This window comes from Trematomus bernacchii, unplaced genomic scaffold (assembly GCF_902827165.1).
Source record: "Trematomus bernacchii unplaced genomic scaffold, fTreBer1.1, whole genome shotgun sequence".
NCBI lineage: Eukaryota > Metazoa > Chordata > Actinopteri > Perciformes > Nototheniidae > Trematomus > Trematomus bernacchii.
In genome coordinates this window covers 1,756,234-1,779,056 of record NW_022987641.1, presented here as the reverse complement: position 1 = coordinate 1,779,056, position 22,823 = coordinate 1,756,234, and the positions used below count along the sequence as shown (strand labels likewise).

At 40.7% G+C, this 22,823-nt stretch overlaps 1 protein-coding gene across 1 annotated transcript in view; it reads left to right on the top strand.

Annotated features, from left to right (window-relative positions):
* The first annotated feature begins 10,038 nt into the window (after positions 1 to 10,038).
* plxna4 (plexin A4) overlaps positions 10,039 to 22,823 on the top strand; it is a 216,184-nt gene continuing 203,399 nt past the window's right edge. The window contains exon 1 of the mRNA XM_034133662.1: positions 10,039 to 10,433. The gene's annotated coding sequence lies outside the window, so the exon portion shown is untranslated. The remainder of the gene's footprint in view (positions 10,434 to 22,823) is intronic.

The window sequence follows — 22,823 nt, the reverse complement described above, 5'->3', positions numbered from 1 at the left end:
CCTAAATATTACTACTCCATTTGCCGCTCTTACATACACACATATACTGTATACACACATGTATCCTGATATATAGCTATTGTGAGATTGCGCAATGTTTCCAGAAGCAGTGATAGACAGCAGTTGTCACACACACACACACACACACACACACACACACACACACACACACACACACACACACACACACACACACACTGCTGTATAGGGTTAATGATACCTAATGTAAGATATAAATAAAAGAACACAAAAAGCACCAGCTCCATACTTCATAAATGCTTTATCGTCTATTTAAAAAAACTTTAGGGTTTTATGTTGTTGCTGACACACAGCTACACACTTTGCATTTTCAACACGTTAGACACGATATCAACATTTTTCTTAAATTACTGTAATCAGAACTTTAGATCACGTAAAAGATTATAGTTCCTTGAATTTAGGGTCAATTGATCCACAATTGATATACATAATACACATGATCCAATCAAATGTTATGCATGCATATACACTGATCTGTCTTTAAAATGTAGCAGCAACTCAAAAAGTGCATTGGCGGATCAACTTTTCTTACCAATTTTCAATGTAAGGGCTTTCTTTATGCTATGTATATTATTTCCTTTTCAATATGTATTCCCTTATCATGTGTTCTGTAGACAGGCTTGGACACAGCCCAGATTTGGCACTATATAAATATGTGTACACTATGTGTGAGGAAGAGTGAGGATGGAAATGAGAGAGATCGCTCACACCATCTCTCCGCTTTCAATCAATAACCCTGTGATTCTAATAGACATTGATTGCATCTGAATCCCAGATCCCAAGTCACAAATGTGATTATAAAATGGCCAGTCTTGACACTTTATTGAAAACAATGAGGCTGGAAAGAGAAACGGGAGGAGGGAGGGAGTGGGAGTGACTGGCTGGGAAAGATGGATTAATCTTCTGCTTGTCAGCTTGCTGAAGTCTTCTCCTTCATCCACTTCTTCTTTTGTGTGTTTGTGTGCATGCGTTTGTTTATGTGGAAGCAAGTGTGCACATTCTTTAAAAAAAAGATGGGAGACGTGTTTACAGTAGAGTGTTGAGCTACTGTAAAAGCAGTAGAGTTCCAGTATTTCAACTGCACCCTACCTTGTCTCAGGTACATTTTAGACCTGTGATGAATGGACTTTTAGATCATTTTGTATCTCAAGACCAGCACAATTCATAAGATGTGTATCATAGATCACTGTTATTTTTACTCTGGAATTACAGAAAAACTAAATGAACTAATATGGAATTGTGTTCTTCCCTAAAGCCCCAATATAGTAAAGAATAATCACATCATCCCTGCCTTGAAATTATATTTATATACTGCTTATTTGTTTTCCTAATTATGTTCTGTTGAGAAATGCAATCACTGCCTGTATTATGTTCACAGGCTAGGTTTTTTAAGTTGATGAGGCGCAGATACTGTCTTGCTATATGCACAACCTCATATTTTAGAGTTGTCAGTGAATATTTTACTTTTCAGCTTCGGTGTCAAGTCAACATGCTATGTTGCCTGAAAATATGAATTGAGACGCGATACATTCCCTTTCAAAAGTATGCTGTTGCAAATGAATAAGGTGAATTTAGAGAAAATACAGTTGTCACACATGCCTCCCTAAATGATCTGAAAACTACTCCCATAATCTACTGCTGTGTTTACAAAACTTCCTGATGTACACAACTTTCTAACAGCATCAGCAACCATGACTAATTCAATATAGCTCTTGTGTAGTATAAATCTCTGAATTACATGATCTGTCAATCACTTTGGGAGCTCTAGCAGATTTCAATCTCATGTTTTGAATTGAGCTGGTTTTCAATTTGAATTTAAATCTTGCCTTTAAAAACATCTGCCACTTATTCATCTAGCTAGAATATACACTTAACCACTTTCAATGTGTGTCATTGGAACTTAAAACAACAGTTATCTATCAAAATGACCCTTCAAATAATGGCTGATAGTTATTCATTGACGTGACTTTTATTGTTCTGCTTTTTGGAATCAGCCCCAGCTAATGCTTGTGTTAGTGTGTGTGTGTGTGTGTGTGTTTTCTGTGAGGTCACTTGTTTTAGTTCTCGTTTTGCAAGTTGATGGTAGCTCTGTGATCACATGATACAGTGTAAAAAAAAAAATGTCCAAAGAAACTGTGAGAGGTTACCTAATTTTTTACAATTTAGATTTTGCATTTACCTCTGACTAAAACCCTGCCTTTTGGTGGATATTATGTGTGTGTGACTTGTTTCCTTTCTACATTGCATGTGGATACTAAGAATGTGTATCATTGTGTTTGCATGCATGTCTCCTGTCTGTGGAGGTGTATCAAATATGTGCCTGTGTTTTCACTAAAAGCAGTGCCAGTATCATCAGATGCCCATGACTAGACTGCTGTGTGTTTTGAATTTGTTTGGCATACCCGTTTACAATTCATTCTGCAGTGAAGGCTGTGATGAAGCTATTTTCTAACCCTCTATTTGTGACACAACTGTAGACTGAAATATCAGTTTCACCTTTCACTGAGGCACATAATCTCTACCTGGAAGTGAAATAGCTTAAAAAAGCTCAGCCTCCATGTCACAACATACTCATTTTATTTTTACTCCATTCACCAAAGGCTTACACACAGTTTGTTCATGCTGCATGTCATCGTGGAATGATCAAAATGATTAATATAGACACGGAAGCTTTTACATATACAGAAAACTAATTTCGGCATTTATGTATTTATTTTATTGTGGAAACGTCACAAGCAATGCAGAGGGATTATAAAGTATTACAACAACAGTACAACAGATTCAATGAGGGATTATTCGAGGCAGGGTAGATTCAGGAGGAACGCAATAAAAGGGATTCCTTCAGTGAGTGTGACCGCTCATGCAAACAACAAATGCTGCATCTTGGGTATCCATTGAAATGTTTTAATAAAGATACTCTCCTGCATATTGTTTGACAAACAGGACTGGCTGTGTTGTTCTGGTGCACTTTGTTTGTAGTCTCACTTAGCTTTTGTAAATCAGAGATGCATTTTGTCTGTGTAGTATGTTTGTGTTATTTGCACTCGGTGCCGACAGATTATAGCAGTATAATGTTTTGTTTTTCCTTCGTTCATTTATTCCTAGCTTTGGTGCAGAACATTGCAAAATAAGTAGTGTGTTGTCTTCACGCCTGAGCGTCCACAGTTGTTGTTTGTTAACAAAGTGTATCAGTCCCTCTGTTGAAACCCCCATGCAAATTGAATATGATATAGTCTGTCACTCCAACACATACAGCGGCTTCTTTGCGGTGACACTGCCTGTTTATGACATTTACTCATGCATACATAATTACGCAATTTACAGCTCTTCCGTCAGACTTGGAAGACAATGATCAATTTAAAATGTAAATGCATTACCTCTGTGTTCAATCAATTAACAGTGAGAATAACATTGGTTGGTAATTTAATGTTTTCGCTTCCTATTCATCCTTCCTCATCTTTTTACTGGTGTTCTGATTTATCATCATGGACACCATGGACATAGTTGAATGCATGTATGTTTAACTATAATCAGTGAAGATATTGATATCTATCACAAACAACATGATAAGTGGATGTAGGAATTGTAGGATGGGAGGATTAGTCATTCATTTCTCCAAGCAGCAAATTTGCATGAACGTGTCTGGTACACACTTGTGTTGTCATGCCCTTTAGAAAGTTTCTTGTGTTTAAATATTCAACATGATGATGTATGATGCAGTCTAACACATGTCAGACTGATTTTAAGTGACACATGTTTATGCCTACTGTAGCTTTTTGAAGATTGGTTTACTGCTGGTCAGACCCAAAATAAATGCATTACTCATTCAGTTAAGCCAAGAATATCAGCATGGGTAAATATCCCAAGAAAGGATAAATGCAGATATTGACCTACAAAATAAAGCTACAGATATGAATACACACATAGACCGTATTTGGCCATCGGGATGCTGTTCCAAGAGGAAGTGAAAAGAGGAACAGTGGTAATGTGGAGCGGTGCCAGTCGATATTGTGCTGATAGCAGCTGGTCAAGTTGGTAAAAGCTACTGTCTATACATCATATCAGGAGACTACAACAATAGATTCTCAGAACCTCAGTGTTTTTGTGTGTTTGACAATAATAAGGGGGGGGGGGGGGCTGATGAGTGGAATAGAAGTGTGCCCTCACACTATAGACAGTCTGGCTTGCTCCTATTCAGTCTACCTTGCCTTGTGGAAGAGATGAAGACACTATTATCATTTTGTTGACGGCATAAGGACTTGGAGCCATTACACACCTGGCCAACAGAAGGCTGCAAGGCGCCACTGTGGCAAACCATAACCTGTAGTATTTGCAGTTTTTCCGTTACAATTGGTTCTATCCTTCATTAGCAGCTGTTTGGACATTTTGTGCATGATGATTTTACAGTGGAGGCAACTGGTGAGAGAGAGCTACTGGTAGTTCAGCCCACTATAGTAATGATATCACATATTTAACACACATTTTCACTGGTATGTTGTCCTCTTTTTTCAATTACAAAAGATTACCAAATGAGAATACAAGCACAAAGCAACACTTTTATCGCAGTAATGTTGCCACGCATATTCTTAATAATTTGTACTGCTTAAAAGTCAGAAGTCATCCATCATCCTGACCTCCACACACTTGATTTTCCACTTCCTGTATTGGCACTTGACTTTGGCATTTAATGTAAAGGGATACTGGGCTATAGCGGATGTTAAAAGAGGGACTATGTGCTTCCTTTGAGCTTGATTCCATTGTACCACTTTATGTTTGATTGCCTTGCCGTGGCTCTTTGCATGTATAATATGTGTACCAACCCCCTGACCATCTGCAGTGCCCATCCCAAGAGTTCAGTTCTAGGGGGGACAGAAAGAGGCACAGTGGGGGTAGCTTGGTCTGATCTCCATGGACATGAGCCTGGATCTCAAGAGAAATGGCTGGCAAAACATTGATTCACCTGGCCCTGCAGTGTGTTGGTAGACACACACACACATGCACACAGCTATGTAGACAGACAGACAGACAGACAGGCAGCTGCTAGCCTGACGGGGAGGCTGATGGAGATGATACATGGATGAATAAACACACACGAGATGATGGAATAAAAACTGAAACACACATTTACACAAAAAGCTGTAAGTCATCAATATGCAAACTAACTAATTATATGACTGAGTGACATATTCAACCCACCCGTCCATCCACCCCCACGCACCGCCCCTGCACACACACACGAGATATACAGAAATGTCAGCTTCAATATAATTAATTATCTAGTCGCTCACAAAACAGACAGAAAATTGAAAACCTATTTACAATCCAAATCAATGGGTTATCAGAGTGTCATTCATTGCGTCCATACAGCACATAAAACTTCATTAGTTCAGCGACACGCTAATAGATTTTCTACGAAAATGAGATATCATGGATGAGGCTGACATATCCAGTGTTTCAGTTTGATTTAAACCAGGAGGAATTAAGCCATTGAGAGAGTGAAGGGAATGAGCATATACTTTTATGAAGATGGACACACTAAATTCCGCATGGCACCTCATAAATATTATCATCCCTAGGATAGAAATGACTTGTAAATTGAACATAAAGCGGATATATACATGCTCTGTGATTTACCAGCCTTCCGCATTGAGGGATATACAGTGACAGATGCGTGATTAATGTCATTATGTGGCTGATACAGTGTGCTTGTTGGGGCTCATATGGGGAAAGGGGAAGACCCCCGGGAGCAGTGCACCTCTGCAGGGTGATCTCTGCATCCCCACAGGCTTAAGCTAAACCATATACAGCTGTGTTTAAAGGGGTTCACTGAGTTAATTAAAAAGGACACAGGGACGCAATGCAGGCTTATGTGACGCCACACACATGCACGCATGGACAACCACACACAGTTGTCTGCAAGATGAGGAGAGCTGCTGAAATAACACTGCCAGCTGGCAACAGGGTTCACACAGACACACACGCGGACCTCCCTACAACCCACTTGACTGCATTAAAAAAGAGGCTTCATCAAAGCTATTCATGGTGCCTCCATAAGTCATCGTCTCATTTGCAAGACAAATGGGAAAGTCAGATTGGTCAGTGCATTTGAATAAAGAGCCGAGCACCGGTCGAGCATCTTCTGTTCCTCCTCTGCCCTTGCAGACGCAAGCTTTCACAAAGCAGAACTATATTAACTGAACGCTCAATATAACAACTTGAAAATGTAAACTTTAACACCTTGTATACATTACCTAGGCAGGCCCTGTTTCAATTTGGGACTATAACTATAATTCAGTGTAACCAAGAGACTGTAATTGGATTAAACCAATTATACCATGATCTGGGTGAATCCCAATTTCTGATTGGCAGCAGGGTGTCCAAAAATGACTGATAATGGACAATTACGATAACAATGGACAGCTAAGTTATTTTGGTCAAAAATAATTAGCTGGCTCTAAAATGACTAACCAAAAATCTATCTAAGTCTATGCTTAATGCATAATAGGTCTAAAGCAAGGCTTTCATTTTGTCCATAAAATATTCCCCAAACATTAGGAATAACTACAATAATTTACTTCTCATTTAAACTTTCAGGATAACTTGGATACAATGTTTAAAAAAACATGTACAATTCCACAAATGGTGACCTCATCCGCTGAAGAAGATCTTGAGATACCAATGAAAGCTCCGAAACAGCTACTAATGGATATTGTGGTCATAATGTTTTGCCAGTTGAGGTTTCCTTAATAATGAATTATCTCTGATCTCAACTTCTAAGATAACGTAGACTAGAAGTCTTGAAAATGATCTGAAAAATTGACATTTTACCATTTACAATTCCAATACAACGTGGGTATTACATCTGCTGCGTAAAATGTCAGAGAGAACAATGGACATTACAATAGTTATCTTTAATGCCAAGCCTGACACACATGTAAATGTTCTGCTTATGTAGTCGATATATTTTAGCCAAGTGTACTATAAATTAAAACAAATCTTGTGTGTTCAAGCTCTCAAGACAAACCTGTTCGTCCTTGAATTAATTTATGCTCATGCTACACACAGATTGGATGGACCTCCTATGATAAAACATAATTATTCAGACCTATAATCATTTGGTCCAAGCATGTTTGACCTATACATGGACCTGCCACCTTAACATTAATTTCATAAGGTCATGTGATCCTGACCCTTCATAGAATTACTATTGTCACTGTAGATTGCAGCACTATTGATTTGCTGTGCTTTGAAAGCTATCTGATATTGAGATCCACAGACTGTTGATTTAGCTCTGTGCTTGGGTTGGATAATTAAATGAAGCCAATAGGTCTGTTGATATCAATGCATTTTTACCCTTCAAATGACTCCAAGAGACCTCCCCGGTGTCTGTCACAAGGACTAAAGTATAATAAATGAACAGAGATCTGACACATACTGAAATCAATGGCCTGTCAGGTCACGATTTGGGAAAATGGCAACCAAACCCAACACACACTATTGTTAATTTATTGTGAATTGATTTAAGGGGTCAGTCTTAGTGACTTTTGACTTTGTTTGAACTTGTTTTCCAAAAGCCATTTTTTTTTTATTCTAGTACAGCTCTCTAAACTTGTAAAGATATCAGGCTGAATTTGATTGAAATTTGTATACAAAGATATACAAGACTTAATATCTTGATTTGATGTAATGCTTAAGCCAAGACATCACAACTTTAAGGAAGCTTTATGTGAGTGTGACGTTTGTTTTGCAGTAGCCTAGCTCACGTAGTGGGCTTCTAATGAGTGAAAACAGGCGCGCGTGATCACCGTCACGTGGCTCCAAACTGGCGTTAATTCGTACAACGTTCCTATTTTTTTTTTTTAACAGTAGAGTTGCTCAAACGTTAAGGTTTAAACTTTAACAGTTAACGTGTAACGCCTGACCTAGCGTTTACTTACTTTAGTGCTTAAAATGCATATAAATGCCGGAGTTCACGTTTTTGGAAGAGAGTTTGGGAAAACATTTGGGGTAAGTAAGGTTTTTAAAATGTTACTAGTGCTGGTTTTTGGCTTCTTTCACAGTTATTCCAGGGCCATTTTGTTAACGGATAGTTTGCAGACACTAGTAATTACTATATTAATGCCCGTTTTAGCTGTTTTGCTGTTCATTTTTCGCCTTTAAAATGCTAGCATAAAGCTACATGTTGAAACGTCCACTTACGACTTGTGGTGCTTCTTCCCCTCCTAAGAGACATGAACCCTACAAAGTACATAGCCCATAAAATTACGTAGGCTAACTTATTTTGCTAGACTGCTTACTGTTTAATTTTGACGTTACAGGTCTCTATCGTCTGTAATAATTTATGTTATGCTTGTTCTTACTACAGTAGCATGCATGCTTTATGATGCAGCAGCTCATTGGCTTTACGTTTCCGGGATTTTTGTGTATCACTTGTAGCCTACTGTATAATTTCAGGTGTTTTACAGTAGTCATTGTGCGTATTAAACCCTATGTTTAAATTCTAGAAAAAATGACAATGAATTGTGGCCATGAACGGCCATTATAGCACTTTGTATGGGTTTGTATGTGTCAGTGTCGGGCTGTAAGGTTCCATTGGCCTGTAGGTGGGGCTCTGATGCAGTGTTTCAAAGCAAAGAACCCCTCTGGAAATGAGACCAGGGAGGGAGAAAGGGAGGGGAAGGGAGGGAGGCAGAGAGGATGCTGCAGCAGGCACGGATACCCCCGATACAATAGACCCCTCCGAGCGCACACTACTTCACTGAGACATAGAGAATACATTGTCAGGGGTTGCAATCGCATGCACATGTTTTTCTCTCGTCACTTGTTTTCATTGAGCACATTGCAAAATCCCCAAACCTTTCATCCTGTCAGTGACTGATTCAATTGCTTTTTGTAAGAACGTTTGAAAGTTGGCCTATGTTTTGAGATGGATAAGGGCTCAAATAGACCGCAACATGGCTTCAATATTGTGCGCAATATTAAGTCAATGGGGATGGATTTGCTTTACATTGTCTTCATATGAAGATTAGAAGTAGGCTTGGTAGACTATTTTATGAAAACAGGTATTATTCCCGTACCCCCACGCTACGTATATAATTGAAGAAGACACGATTACATAATTAGGACTTTTAGAATATTAATTGCTTCAAATGTATGGGGGGAGGATGCACTCCTGGAGCATGTTAAAAGATCATCAAAGAAGAAAAATGCAGATTCTAATCCCCTACAACTATGCAAGTGTCGTAATTATGTTCAGTGTTGCCTAATCTCCACCTTTAAATGATCCTGCGATTAGATATTCAAATCCGATGATCTGATCATTTCACCCCGGTATTGTAGCGTATTTTGTGTAAATTCCCCTTTGGCTTTGCCAAATCCCATTCTCAACGGGATGAATGCATTACATAAACCTCTATTTTAACAAAGCATAAGCTTCATTTAAGCTCATATCTGTCATATTCTTTGTCATATCCACTTTCGGGTGAATAATATCCACCAAAGGGTGGAGCTGGTAAACTTGAAAATCAACTACTTAAAAGTTGTTTAGAGGTGCTTACACTAAAACTACATGAAACTGCACAGTGGAATTGTCTCAGTTTTGCTGTCATTGCCTAGGAAATTAGATAATAAACATGATGGTAATACATGGTGTGTTGTTTTGTATCGTGCTCATTAATGCGCACTAAGCCTCTTTAGGGTAGTTGCCAAGGACTTAAAAATGTAACCCAAACACAGCCCCCCTGTCACTGCAGACGACGCAGGAACCATGTTGAAAACAGTCGCCTTTTGCAACGGGCAAAGCGCCATCTAGTACTCGGTCCCTCCCGAGCCTGAAGATCCGCGGCGAGGCTGCAAACTCCGAGGCAGCCCCTCTCTCTCTCGGTCCCTCCCGCACTCCCTCCTTCCCATTCGCACTCCGCTGCAGCACCCTCAGCACATCAGTTGAGCAGGAGCACCGCACTGAGTCACATCGATACACACCCGCTCTCTGCACGCACACACATGCACGTACACACACGCACACAAGAACAGCCTCCTGCGGTATCCCATACGGCGCAGCGGCTTTTCCAACGGCATACAAAGTGTATCCTCGCCGGGGAATGGGAGGTGGAGCTCCCGGGTCTCAGAGCGCTCAGAGCGGCGTAGTAAGGTCCTGCTGATCGGCGATGCTCCTGGAAGTCTGCTGCAATTTATTTTTTCCTGTGCAGGAATCGCCCTCTAACTACACCTCTACCGGGGATTTTAAAGTGGACAAGACGTTTGATCAGGATATAACGTTATTTTAAGCATTTCCCTTTTTTGGGGGGGAGTAAAAGGAGTTGGGGATTGCTCTGGACGTGCCTCTTATCCGCAGTGTCGCTGCGGCTGTGAAGTGATATCTGCATTGATTACAGGTAAGAAAATAGGCTTGTCACGGCGTTAGTTTGTACAGCCAGGACTGTTTGTTTTCTGCTTTATTGCCATTATAGCCAGGTTTTGGGAGTGAGGTTGCCACTGCACCAGCCAGGTGACGGGAGGCGTGCTGCACCTGCTCTGGCTGCGCCATGCCCGCTCTGCGCACTCCGGCGATCGGGCGGGTTTCAGACGGAACCTGTCCATTCGGATCGTACTAGCCCCGGGGAAAATTACTGAACATCTTAACAACATAGGCTACTATGTCTCTTAACTTGGGACCCTTTATCGACTGGATTCCCTCCGTTTTCGGGTTTCTTTATGCCCTTCATTCACTGTAAGCCAGAAAGAGCAGCATGCCCAAATTGTGCTTGTTCCTCTTGCAGCGTTAACTCTGAAGGTTAACACTTAAATATGTGTCGGGGATTCCGTGTCGGATTTACGCAGTGGTTTAGGGGAAGAACCCAGTGCGTAGGACTTGTATAGTGGCGTGTGGACTCATGGACTGCGATTTTAGTGACACCTCGGTTTTAAATATTGGACATGATGACATTACACTAGCCGATTGTAGTACTTTTTTTTTCACGAAGATTAGTAAATCACGTGCCATGGTAAAATATAACAGGTAAAGCCTTTTGGAATTCGATTGAACACAGCATGTTTTGTTTTTTGAAAAGTTCCATGCCGTGTTGGATGAATCTTTAGGGATCCACGCTGGGATGTTTTTTGTAACCTGAAACTATTCAAGCATGGTAGTCTGTTCACAGTAGCGTTTTCTAAATGGGTTCACTTCTTGATAGGGTCGTTTCGAAACTGGAAAGTAATTTTTTCACGTATTTCTGCTTTTTGGACATCTCATTTTTATAGTCAGTGTATAGATATGTTTAGAAATCTCTATGGCGGCACATACATTATTTTTTATTTTATAGTAGGCTACTACCTTTCTGTGTTTCGTTAATAGAAAACGCATCTTTGTGTGAAGCAAAATGACCTTAAGCAGGCACATTTACCCCGTGTGGCTTTCATGATCACAGGGATATACGCAGTCTATTCTCAAAGCTGCTGAACTTGACCAATGTGGCTCAGACGGAGCGCTCCGGGGAAATCTTGACTTGAGGAACCCTCAAGTTAACAGAAAACATTTTATTTTAATATCTACAGGGACTCAATCTCTATGGGATGCAATAAGGCAAGCTACTGAGTTCAATGCAACTTTATCTCAAGTCAGTGGACTGTATTAGCCTACCTATGATGTTACTGTAGCATCCATTGTGGTCACATGCTGTGTGTGATTTACTGTTTGAACTAGTTTTTACAGATTGATGATATGAATGGATGTTGCTCTGAAACCTTGTGTGTGAGTCTGTGTACTTCATTATTTTCATCAATGCCATTTCAAGTCCAAGCCAAATTATCGTTAAAAAAACTTTGTGACATTGAATTTCTTAAGCAATTTGGATGTATTTGAATTGACGGCAGTCACATGTATCACTTTTTTCTTGATTGGAATTTTCTGCTGTATTCCCTCTTTTTGAGTCATACCACATAGAGTAAGCCAATGGACTGATGATGAGCAATGATGAGTCATTCTTCTTTAGTGCTGAATGTTTAAGAGTCTGACGGTCAACACTGTCTGAATACAATGCATTTGTTCTGGAATCAGTTTCTTATTTATTTTTAGGAATTTGGTTTTTGCCTACATTGTATTTGTGCATTGAAGGTTGATCATCCCCTTTGGCACAGCGTATCTGTCCTTTACTGAAATCAGGGTCATTGATACTTGATAATGGGAATGTTTGTTGGAGTTTGAGCTGATTTCTAGACATTTAAGCAAGGGAAGTCACAGTGCAGGCTCTTCAGCACACACTGCAGTTTCAACCAGTGAAGTGGGATGTAGGCGACATCAAATGCCATTTTTGGAGTCAGGGACTTACTTTGTCTCTCTCTTGCGTCCCCCTTCCTCCCACCCTCTCTTGCACCTCATGCACAGAAAACAGCTGCTCGAGCCTATGCAAAATGCAGATTCCCAGTACAGCAGTCACACTGCGTACTCTGAGCCCCTCTGCCGGTTTGTTCCTCCCCCTACCCACCTGCACTCCAGACTCAATGCATCAATTCATTGTTGCCCTCGTAACGCTCTTTGGTTTAAATCTATGCTTAATGTACACCATTGTCTTATTGTTGTTTCCCAGATGTACTACAAATACTGGGATGATACTGTGTTGTTTTTGTTTTATTATCCCAATTTCATACTTGTGTTTAGTGCACACTCAGAGCATGCCTTAAGGGATGAGGCTATATCCTGGAAAAACCATGAGGGGCAGTGTGGCTTCACAGGCCAGTATATAGTGGATATTGATTTAATATACATGGTGTTCTTTGACATCAATTTAGATTTAGTGTATATTGGAAAATAAATCAAAAGACACATGTTTTTTCTTGGGAAATAATAAAATCATCTTTACGCAGATGTTCTTTTGCATCGTTTTTTGTATTGCATTATCATAATGTTTATGTGTTTCTGGGTGGTAGGGACACACATTGATATTATTGGATATCATTCTTTCTTAGTTGAGATAATCTGCATTGGCACTCAAGTCACTCTGACGGTTATTTGACAGACAGCTGAAAACAAACTTGACAGCAAAACATTAGATACTGTTGGTTGATGGGTAAGTTATAAGCTGCTGCTTAACTGTGTGTGGCTTGCAATTGTGAGGTGAACTACAGTAGGTCCCTCGCAGGGCAAATTGTTTTCACTGCAGTGAGAAGTTTTCTTGCTTGTCTGGGTCAACCTGACTGTGGCTAGCAGGGCAGCTAGACTGATGTGTGAGAGTCTGCTTTCAATGTTAATGTGTACACATTCCTTAATGTTGCAGTCTACAGTGTCAGTCCTTTTGAAATATGTTTGTGCTGTGTTCTGCTGCTCAAGGTCTCAAGGGGAAAACATTTAGTCCCTGAGCAGTTGGATAATCCTATCTCATCTTGCTTCCTTGTCCTTTCACCAAATTCCATCTGAGTTCAAAACTCTTAAAAGCTGTAGGGGCACTTGGCACTATACAATCTCCCTCTCTCACTTACGATTCTCCCCTGCCCTCTCTGCCCGTGTGCTGTCCATCAAGCCTGCCTATAGGAATTGGAACAGCAGCCTTTATCGGCCTGTAAGCACCTCACATTGACATACTACCCCCTGTCTGTCGGCCAATATTACGGCTACAAGGCGGAAGTTTGGACTGGGAGAGCACGGCCCTGTCAATATTATGGCTTGCTAATGGATAAACTCTCACTCTAACCTTGGCAGTTAAGACATTCATTACATTTTGGAGGTGGTGGACTTACAAGAACAAGCTCCATAGAAAATCTTTGCAATGTGTTCAAGTCAAGGGAGGTAAACTGTGAATGAATATGAACTGAGATCTTAGAGTGATTCTCCATCGTGATATAAATGCCTGGGCAGGACTCAGCAGAAGTGTGTTTATGTGTCTGTGTGTGGGTGTGAATGATGCATCTGTGACTGAGGCCCTATATGAATACTCTGGTCACAGAGATGTATCGTCATGTCAGACTGAATGATGTGTCTGTGGATTGGACCTGAATGGAGCTCTGTTTGTTCTCATGCTCTTTTTGTCGCTCGCTTTCTCTCTTTTTCTGTTGCTTGCTTTCTCTCTTTTTTTCTCTCTCTCTCTCACACACACACACGCACACACACACACACACACACACACACACACACACACACACACACACACACACACACACACACACACACACACACACACACACACACACACACACACACACACACTTAAAAACCCCTCCGGGCTGTGACAGGACTACCAGACGCAGGATAGTGTCCAATTAGACCCCCTCCCCTTCCATGCCACCAAACACCACAGAGAAGATTGCAAATTGTATTTCCGTGTCACCAACTGTTCTTCACACCATAATCGGTCTCCCATATTTTAGGACCGTACAGACTGATTTTTTTTAACAATGGCTGCAGGGCTAACACAAATGTGAAAATATTAATTTTGGGGGGTGCGTTGTTATTTGTCAGAAAGTCATAATGTTTTTGGTTAAGGGTGAGAAATGAGTTTTAACACCTTATTGTGTAATTGGAATAGCATTTTAAAATTGTAGCCATTCAGTTACAGTTGTATCTTAGACCTTAACTTACCGCACAGAACCATTGTCTTTATCTTGTCTGTATGGACTTGACCTTGAGTAGGCTATAAACTTGCAATGTACGATTTAAAGTCTGTTATACTTCAGATGACATTTCATTATAGAAAGATGGTATCACTGACTGCTGGCTTGATGGTTTTGATCAACATTTCATTTTCAAGGGAGGAGGGATTCTATGCTACATTAAAAGAGTAATTGCTTACAAGTATGTAATTAACCCTTTGGTAACGCAGCACAGAGCTACATATTGATGTTTGCTACAGCAATGACAGCAGAGATCTGAAGTGAGGATCGCCGAACAATAGGCGTTGTGAATTCTATGGAGAGAAATCAATACGCGTCACAGGATCCAATTTAATGAGAACCTTTGTTCTCCTCTGAATAGTTTACTCAGCATATGTGTGACGCCTACAGAGAATCTATGGGTGTGTGTTTGTGTGTGCGCGCACACACTTCCTGCTGTTCAGAACTCCACTTTTTCATCTTGGCAGCTAGAGTCCTATTAAGCTGTCACGTGCCTTTATAATGGGGCCCAATACATGTACGCAACTATATCACAGTTGCACCACTTTTATTTTCTCCCTCCAGCCTTCTCTGATGCTCCTTTTCATCTATTTTCTCAACCCTTCTCTCCCGCTGACTTTTTCTGCCTCCAGCTCTCTCGTTCCATATCTTTCTGCCTCACTCTAAGCTGCCAAGCACATAACTTTATCTGTGTGTGTCTGTGTGAGGTTGGGCAAAACAATCCCGACTGTTGTGACATTGGAGTGACCTATGAGGCAGGATAGACAGTGACAAGGAGACATTGGATGATTACGTTTTTAGATGGGAATCAGGAAGAAGTGGAAAGGCCCCAACATATCAGTGGTTTTACCAAGCTGCTCCTTTTGATAAGACCATAACAAGCGTTTCTCCCAGGTTTCTATGATTCATATGGAGCCGTGATGTATAAACAGCTCTCTTTGATGCAGCGGCAGGTGACACACTGTGGCATATTGGCTTTTATGTTTGTGTGTGCAGCCAAGCATGAAAAGCAGTAAATTAGTTTTGTTTCAGATGCATGAAATGATGAGAAAATTGCAGAGGGTCTTGGGGCATTTCCCCCCCCCCCCCCCCTCTATTTCTCATTTGCTCCCACACTGACGCCTTAAGTCCACGCGAGGATTAGGCCCCTAATTCTGTTTTCATCCTGTCTATCGCAGAGAAGCATGGGCACGCATGCTTAAGTACGCATGCATTCGTGCACACACATTTGATTCATCCATATCAGACAATACCTCAAAGCTTTCTTTAATAATCATGCAACCTACAATCATCATATGATCTCTGTTGTTTATGGCTTTTAAACCATGCCACAGTATCTCTGTTCAGGACAGACACCTCCTCTAACCTTTTTAGTTTTTTCTTTCAGTAGCAAATTTAAATTTGAGGAAGAAACCATGTTTTGATAACATTTGTATTATTAATCTGTTGTACTATTATTATGACTAAATCCACCGGTCAACATCTTCAGCAGGAGGACTTGCAACACTGTCAACATAGGAGAAGAAGTAGAAGTTAATGCCATTGGTTGACAGTTATATGAACGCTCTTGACCCTCCACTCGCTACTTTAACCTTGAGGAACCTGGAGCGTCATTGGTGAGCGCTGTATTTGAGAAAAGTTGAACTTGCTTCAACTTGAAAGGGGGATAGGTGCTGATGGCGCTAAGTGCTCAAAGAGGTCAGTGTTTTCTAACGCTTTCTGAACACTCAAAGCACAATCTCTCCTTAGTTATAACAGTCCCAGTGATAAAAGGTTTTAGGAGAAGATTTATTTTTGTCATGTACGGTTTGCTGTGAAAAAAATACTACGTGACAAATTCTGCCATATCACAACTCTATCTGTAACATAGTTTGTCCTTCCTAAAGTGCAGTGCTCCTGTGACTGACAAGTGTTTCAAGACCCTGTAGGAATGGCTCAGAGTAGTGTTAACTGTTAAATATACTGAGAGTGTGTTTTCTATGTTTGATTACTATATTTTTACAGTATAATAGTGTTTCCTAGCAGGAGGGATCCTCTGTTGCGGTGACAAGACATATTAAAGTTAATGATATGTCTCACCACTTTTGTCAGCCGCACAGGCACACACTCTGTCTGTTGTCCCCTCTCTCACACTTCCTGTCTGCTCAGAGTGTCAGTGGTGTCAGGGGGCATCAGTATGCAGTGTTGCCACAGTAATTGTGAAACAGCGGGCTCAGGGAGGACCCCTGCTGTGCTTTAGCCAGAAGGCAGTGGGGGAAGGATCTGCTTTACTGTAATACCAACCCTACATCAATCCACCTTCTCCTGTCTCCCCCCTCCCTTCCCCTCTGGATATACAGTATCATAGTCTAGCAGGATAATGTTGGGATGTTACAGAGAGATTTAACAAGGCTTACACTGGGTTTTCATGTAATTCTTCTCTCTGTGTGCTACTCCCTCTTGAGTTTAGGATTTTGTGTTTCTTGAGTATTTTTCTTTTTCTCTGGATGGGATTTGGAATGGCTTTTGAATACAGTGATTGACTCTTAGCCAGACCCAAATCTCGCCAATTGCTGCGGAGAGGTTTCTGCTCTCTGGATACAATCGTGACTCATTTGTTATTCCGATTAAGTTTAGGACTTTCATCACTGATGGGAATACATTTTTATTGCTGTGATTAAAATTACAAGGAAAAACACAATATGAAAGTTTTGACATCCCAGCAAACCTCTCTGTCTCTCCCAAAACTGATGAATGATCAACTTCAGTATCTGCAGGATGCGCTATTCACACATGATATCATCCCTCAACTCTAACACATGTTTTGAGTTATATCATAATACCCCCCCTGTTGTGGAAATACTTTGGACTGAGAACTGTTTAAACTGATTGCTGAGAACTCACTGCCAAGCTTGCATTGCTGCTCAGCGTAGGGAAGACCTATTCAATCTTTCCGCTATAGCGACACACAGCATCCTTACCTGCCACCCACGCAACTAACAGTGTTCCTATGGCAACATGATTTGTCAACTGGGAGCCCCTCAACAGAAATTGTCTTCACTGCTACGCTTGCCTTGAAAAATTGCACAAGGCACTAAAGGTACCTGATGTGTTGATACTGATGGACATTTGACCTTTTGCTTACCCCATTTGTATCTCCAGTGGGAGAAAGTTGCCTATACTTGTTGACATACTCCACACTGATTGCAATGCATTTTAGATATCCTGTTGTTCTGCTCTTTTTTTTGAAAGACTGATCTAGTGTTTGTAGAAAGGCACATTTCAGAAGATGGAACAGGTCAATTCACTTTTGCTTAAAGAAATATCAAAATGGTCATTGACTGATTTTGTGTTGGTTAACTACTTAACTACCAGATATATGTGTGTGTGTGTGTGTGTTTGTTTTCTCCATGTCCCTGGAAAAAGCAATGTGATAAATTAAAGCTTGCAGAAAATCTAAATCTAAAAACAGCCATGACCAACTGTGGAGAGACGAAAGCAGAGGAGGAGGAAGAGAGAGGAGGGGTGTAACGCTGGATAACAATTTGCATCCTCTCACTTGCCACTGTGATTGTCGGCAGGGTAGAAAGCTTGTCTGATGTGTTTATGCCATAGGCTTACAGGAGCTAAAGGGAGAGAAGGAAAGTTTGAGGGTAATGAAACTGTGGGGAGTGAGGGAGGGGCTGTGGAAAAGCATGTAATGGAGAGTAAACCTGCCTGAACTCAGTTTGTGAAATGACTCGCACATATTCTGATGTTCAAGGATGTTCTTGTGTGAATTGTAGTTTTTGATATCAAACTGTCAGTTTCATCAATTGCCTTTGATTTTGTCTTAATGATTACTTTCAATTATGAACTGTTACTAGAATATTCTCGGCCATGTATGCACCCTCATTACGTGCCTTAAACGTACAATTCAATGCTGTATAGGTTCCTTCTGTTTGAAGGGAAGGAGTACCCAGTGTTTTTTAAACTCTCTTTCAAATCTACATGTATTATGACTATTCAGCAACTCTTACAACCACATTGCGGCTTGTGTTATTGTTAAGTATATTTGTATATATACTTAATCAATACTTATGTGTTGACCTTATTTGCATTGGCTGTTTCCTACATTATAATACAGGAGGGTTGGCAAACTGTTCTGTAGCAAAACGCTTCCCATGGGTACAAACCCCACTGCTGATGACAGATCTGTTTTAACTTTCTATGAAGTGGCTCTCTGTCAAACCTGGGTAAGTCTGCCCCCATAACAAACAGCAAATTACAGCAGCTGTAGACCAAAGCGGTTTTGCAACCCTATTCAATTGTTGCACAACAGTGAAATCCGTAAATTAGCTCCTTGTGACACAGAGGCTGAAAACAAGTTATGGTGAGTTTTCTGTTGTGGGCAGTATGATGTTTGTATACAAGGCCAAATGGATCCTGTAGCAGTGGGGATTTTCTTGTCTGCAATGCTGTTCACTGCCTATGGTTTGTAATCTGCATGTGTGTAAGTGATAGAAAATGTGAATGTGTCTGCAGCTTCATCCAGAATGATGACCATGTGGATTTATGAGTGTGTGAATCATTTAATCATGGCCCTCGTCCCACTAGACCGCTCTTCCCTCCTTCTCTCAGATGCCTCTTTGTGCCCTAGGACATCACAGACCGAGTATGACGCTGACATTAGGCCTGTGGTGCAGATCTATGGCTGAATAGCACACACACAGTGTACTCGATTGAATATAGGTCGAAAAGGATTTGCAAATCATTGTATTCTGTTTGTATTTACAATTTACACTACAGCCCAACTTCATTGGAATTGGGGTTTGTTTATGTATGGCATTATTAGGCATGTATTTATTTTAAATTCCCAATGTTGCATCATTCCCTCTTAAATGAAATATTAACATTGTCAACATTTGTCAACACAAGCCCAAAGGAATCTCTTAACTGTAATCATTAACAATTATTGGCAATTACTGGCAATTACTACCTATTATGGCATCATGCCAACATTAGTTTTAGTAGCTTAGATAGATACATCATTTCCTCATTAGACAGTATAAGAATGACATAAGAAGGCTGGAATGTTTTTGTGAAAGTGTGCACATTAGTGACGTGTTTAAAGATGATTGGAATGGAGTGTAAAGATACTTAATACGGGAAGAAGCCTGAATATCCCATTCGTAATCACGATCATTTCTTATGGTAATGATGTTAGTGTTATTTTACTGTCTATGCACTTTGTGAAAGCATCAAATCTTCAATTGGATTTTCACTTTGACCTTTTAAGGAAATGACACATCCACTCCGTTTCTGCTCATTGGTGCCAGCTGTTTCTTCTTCTGCCTCTCCGTCTTTGCTCTTGCTCAGGCAGTAGGCCTAGTTATAATGTAGCACCATTTGCTGAATGTGTTTTAAAAGTGGGATATTTCAGCAGCCGGAAGGGCACTCTTGACTCATCCTGTCAAACTGCTACATTTTCAGTTTTCTGAGACCATTACTGCAGGGCTGCTAGTCTTTGCAGGTGCAGACATTCTGTCTTCACTAGCATGTCCCACATGCTCCATCTATCCTATATGGCCTATACCAAGGTCATTTACAATAGAGGGTTATGAGACAATGAAGACGTCTGACATATTTATTTCCTAAAAGGACAGATGGAAATAGGGTCACATGTTTCTTAAACCACGTGAGGCCTCAGTGTGTTAATGTGGTTTTGGATGGCATTGTGTTATATTGGTTCATCTTTTATTTTGTCCAGTCTTCTAACTCATCAAGAAGGCGGCCATATAATAATAAAATGATGCACCCTTTGATTCAGATCCACTCCTAAATTGAGCGGGTTCTTCCTTGCTTAATGCAACCCCCTTTCTCCAATTTTCAGTAAGATCGGAACAATAGTTTTTCCATGATCCTGCTGACAAAAGATAACAAACCAGACCGAAAACATAACCTCCTTGGCAGAGGTAATAACAATTTCAGAGGGCACTACAGGCCAGTGGACTGACCTCATTCCAGCTGTGCGTAGTAAACCAGGAGCTGAGATCTTTAAGACTCCTCTTCATCACCACTACGGATTATAAGGGAAAGCTGTAATCCATTCGCATTGAGCAAACAAAATCAACCTCTGCACAGATGAGCTCACAGATGTGCATTGTGCTCATCTATGTTGTGTGTATGTGTGTGCGTGTGACAGTGTGTGTGATGGAATGGGATAAGATAGGATGGCTTAATATAACAGTATTTGTCCAATAGTCTATCCCCTATCCTTTGTACTGAACACACACACACACACACACACACACACACACACACACACACACACACACACACACACACACACACACACACACACACACACACACACACACACACACACACACACACACATAGCCACACACATAGCCACACACATTTTGCACATTAAACACTGTGCCCATCTTCACAGACACCTGAAAGACACAATTACAGAAAAAGTGTAAAAACAGAGTGGGGGATCAGAGAAAAATTAAAGCAGCAGAAACGTTTTGTTCTAATCACACAAAGCCTCCTAAATAATCAAGCTTTCCTGTCTTAGAAGTTAATCTCTGAGGTCAAGTCTGCTTTATCTCTGTTCTGCAACAGTAGGGAAGAAAAGCAGCGGTTACAGACAGGTCACCGAGAAAGGGATGTAGAGAGATAAAGTGAAAAATAAATAAAAAAGAAACCAGAAAACTGCATGGTGGTCACTGATCAATAGCTTGTCATGAGCTGAACTGATCCTGTTTACACTTACAGTGAGTCAAGTCAGAAAACCTCATGAAGCCATTGAGTGCGTCTAGAAGCAGTTATTTTGGCAAATGGAGATGTTTTTTTTCCTAGCAACAAACAAGCTGTGACAAGTTGGAAATATATACCATGCATAAGTGTTATAAGGTCAGGCTGTCAAGAGTGATTTAAGTATAACTGAATGTTAATGGCAGCAAGGGTTACTTGACAAATCTAAGTGTCAATCATACAAGGTGATGATTGATTCACATATGGTAAATGACATTTGTGGAAATCATTTCAGTTCTCTAAAAACTTTAAAGGGATGGAGTGGTGACTAATAGCTGTCTTGAAACATTCTGCGTTTTCAGATAAACAAAATACATTTATGTTGTGCAAGACTGCGACACTGATGTTGTTGTGGGACTGTTGACGGTTCTGTGGACTCCTTTGTTCTTTCTCTGTAGCCACATTCAAATACATGCCGTGCACATTTGTTATTCAATTCTATGTCCATGATGCCAAGGGTTAAGATCTGAAAGTATTCAAATGGTGAGAATGTACATGTGCTTTCCCTCAAGGTACCAGTAGTCTCTGGGCTTGTTTCAACCCAGACCCCAGCTATCCAACTCTTCTGCACCCTTCCCTTAGGCTCTGGGCTTTTGTGTGTGAACATGTATTTGTGTATGGGAGGGTTTTGTGTCTGCCTGTATGTCTGCAAGTCCTGCTAAAGGACATTTTGGCATGTCAAAGCAGGAAAAGCACACTTGTGATTAATGGCACTAATAATTGCTACCTCTTGTAGTTTGGAGGGTGACTTTAAACCCAAGGGAAGACATCTAAAATACCTTTTTTGCTTGGACATTTATCATACAACCTCCTTTCTCCTCCATTTCTTGCTGGTGTCTTCTTTCCATAGTCAAGAGGCTTCACTAGCTCCCTCCCCCCATTCATACAACCTCCACTCCACAGTCTTACATACTCTGTGTATTGTGGTTGTAGGTCTAAAGTGTGCTGTGTGCGAAATGAAGTGTTATAATTCCTGATGTATTACCTGCTTCAGCTGCAGTGCCACTGACATGCATTGCTGATCGAGGGAGGCAGATAAAAGGGAGAGGAACAGGGAGGAGGGGGAAGAACTAATGTGAGAAGAGCTTTAAGGATGTCACCTCACCCATCAAGTCTTAACACAACTCTGCAAGCTTGACTGAATCGAGTTTAAAACTTCAGAGGTCACACCATGCCTGTTTGAATGTATGGATTCCTGCTTGGAAGGGTTTGATGGCCTTATTGGCACTCATGTGTCTTTGTGGACTGTTGTAAATGTTGACTAAATGTTAGGGATGTCCCGATCACCTTTTTTTGCTCCCGATCCGATTCCGATCATTTGATTTTGACAATCTGCCGATACCGATTTTTCCCGATCCGATCTTTATGCAATGCATTAAGAGAAAAAAAAGGAGAAAAGC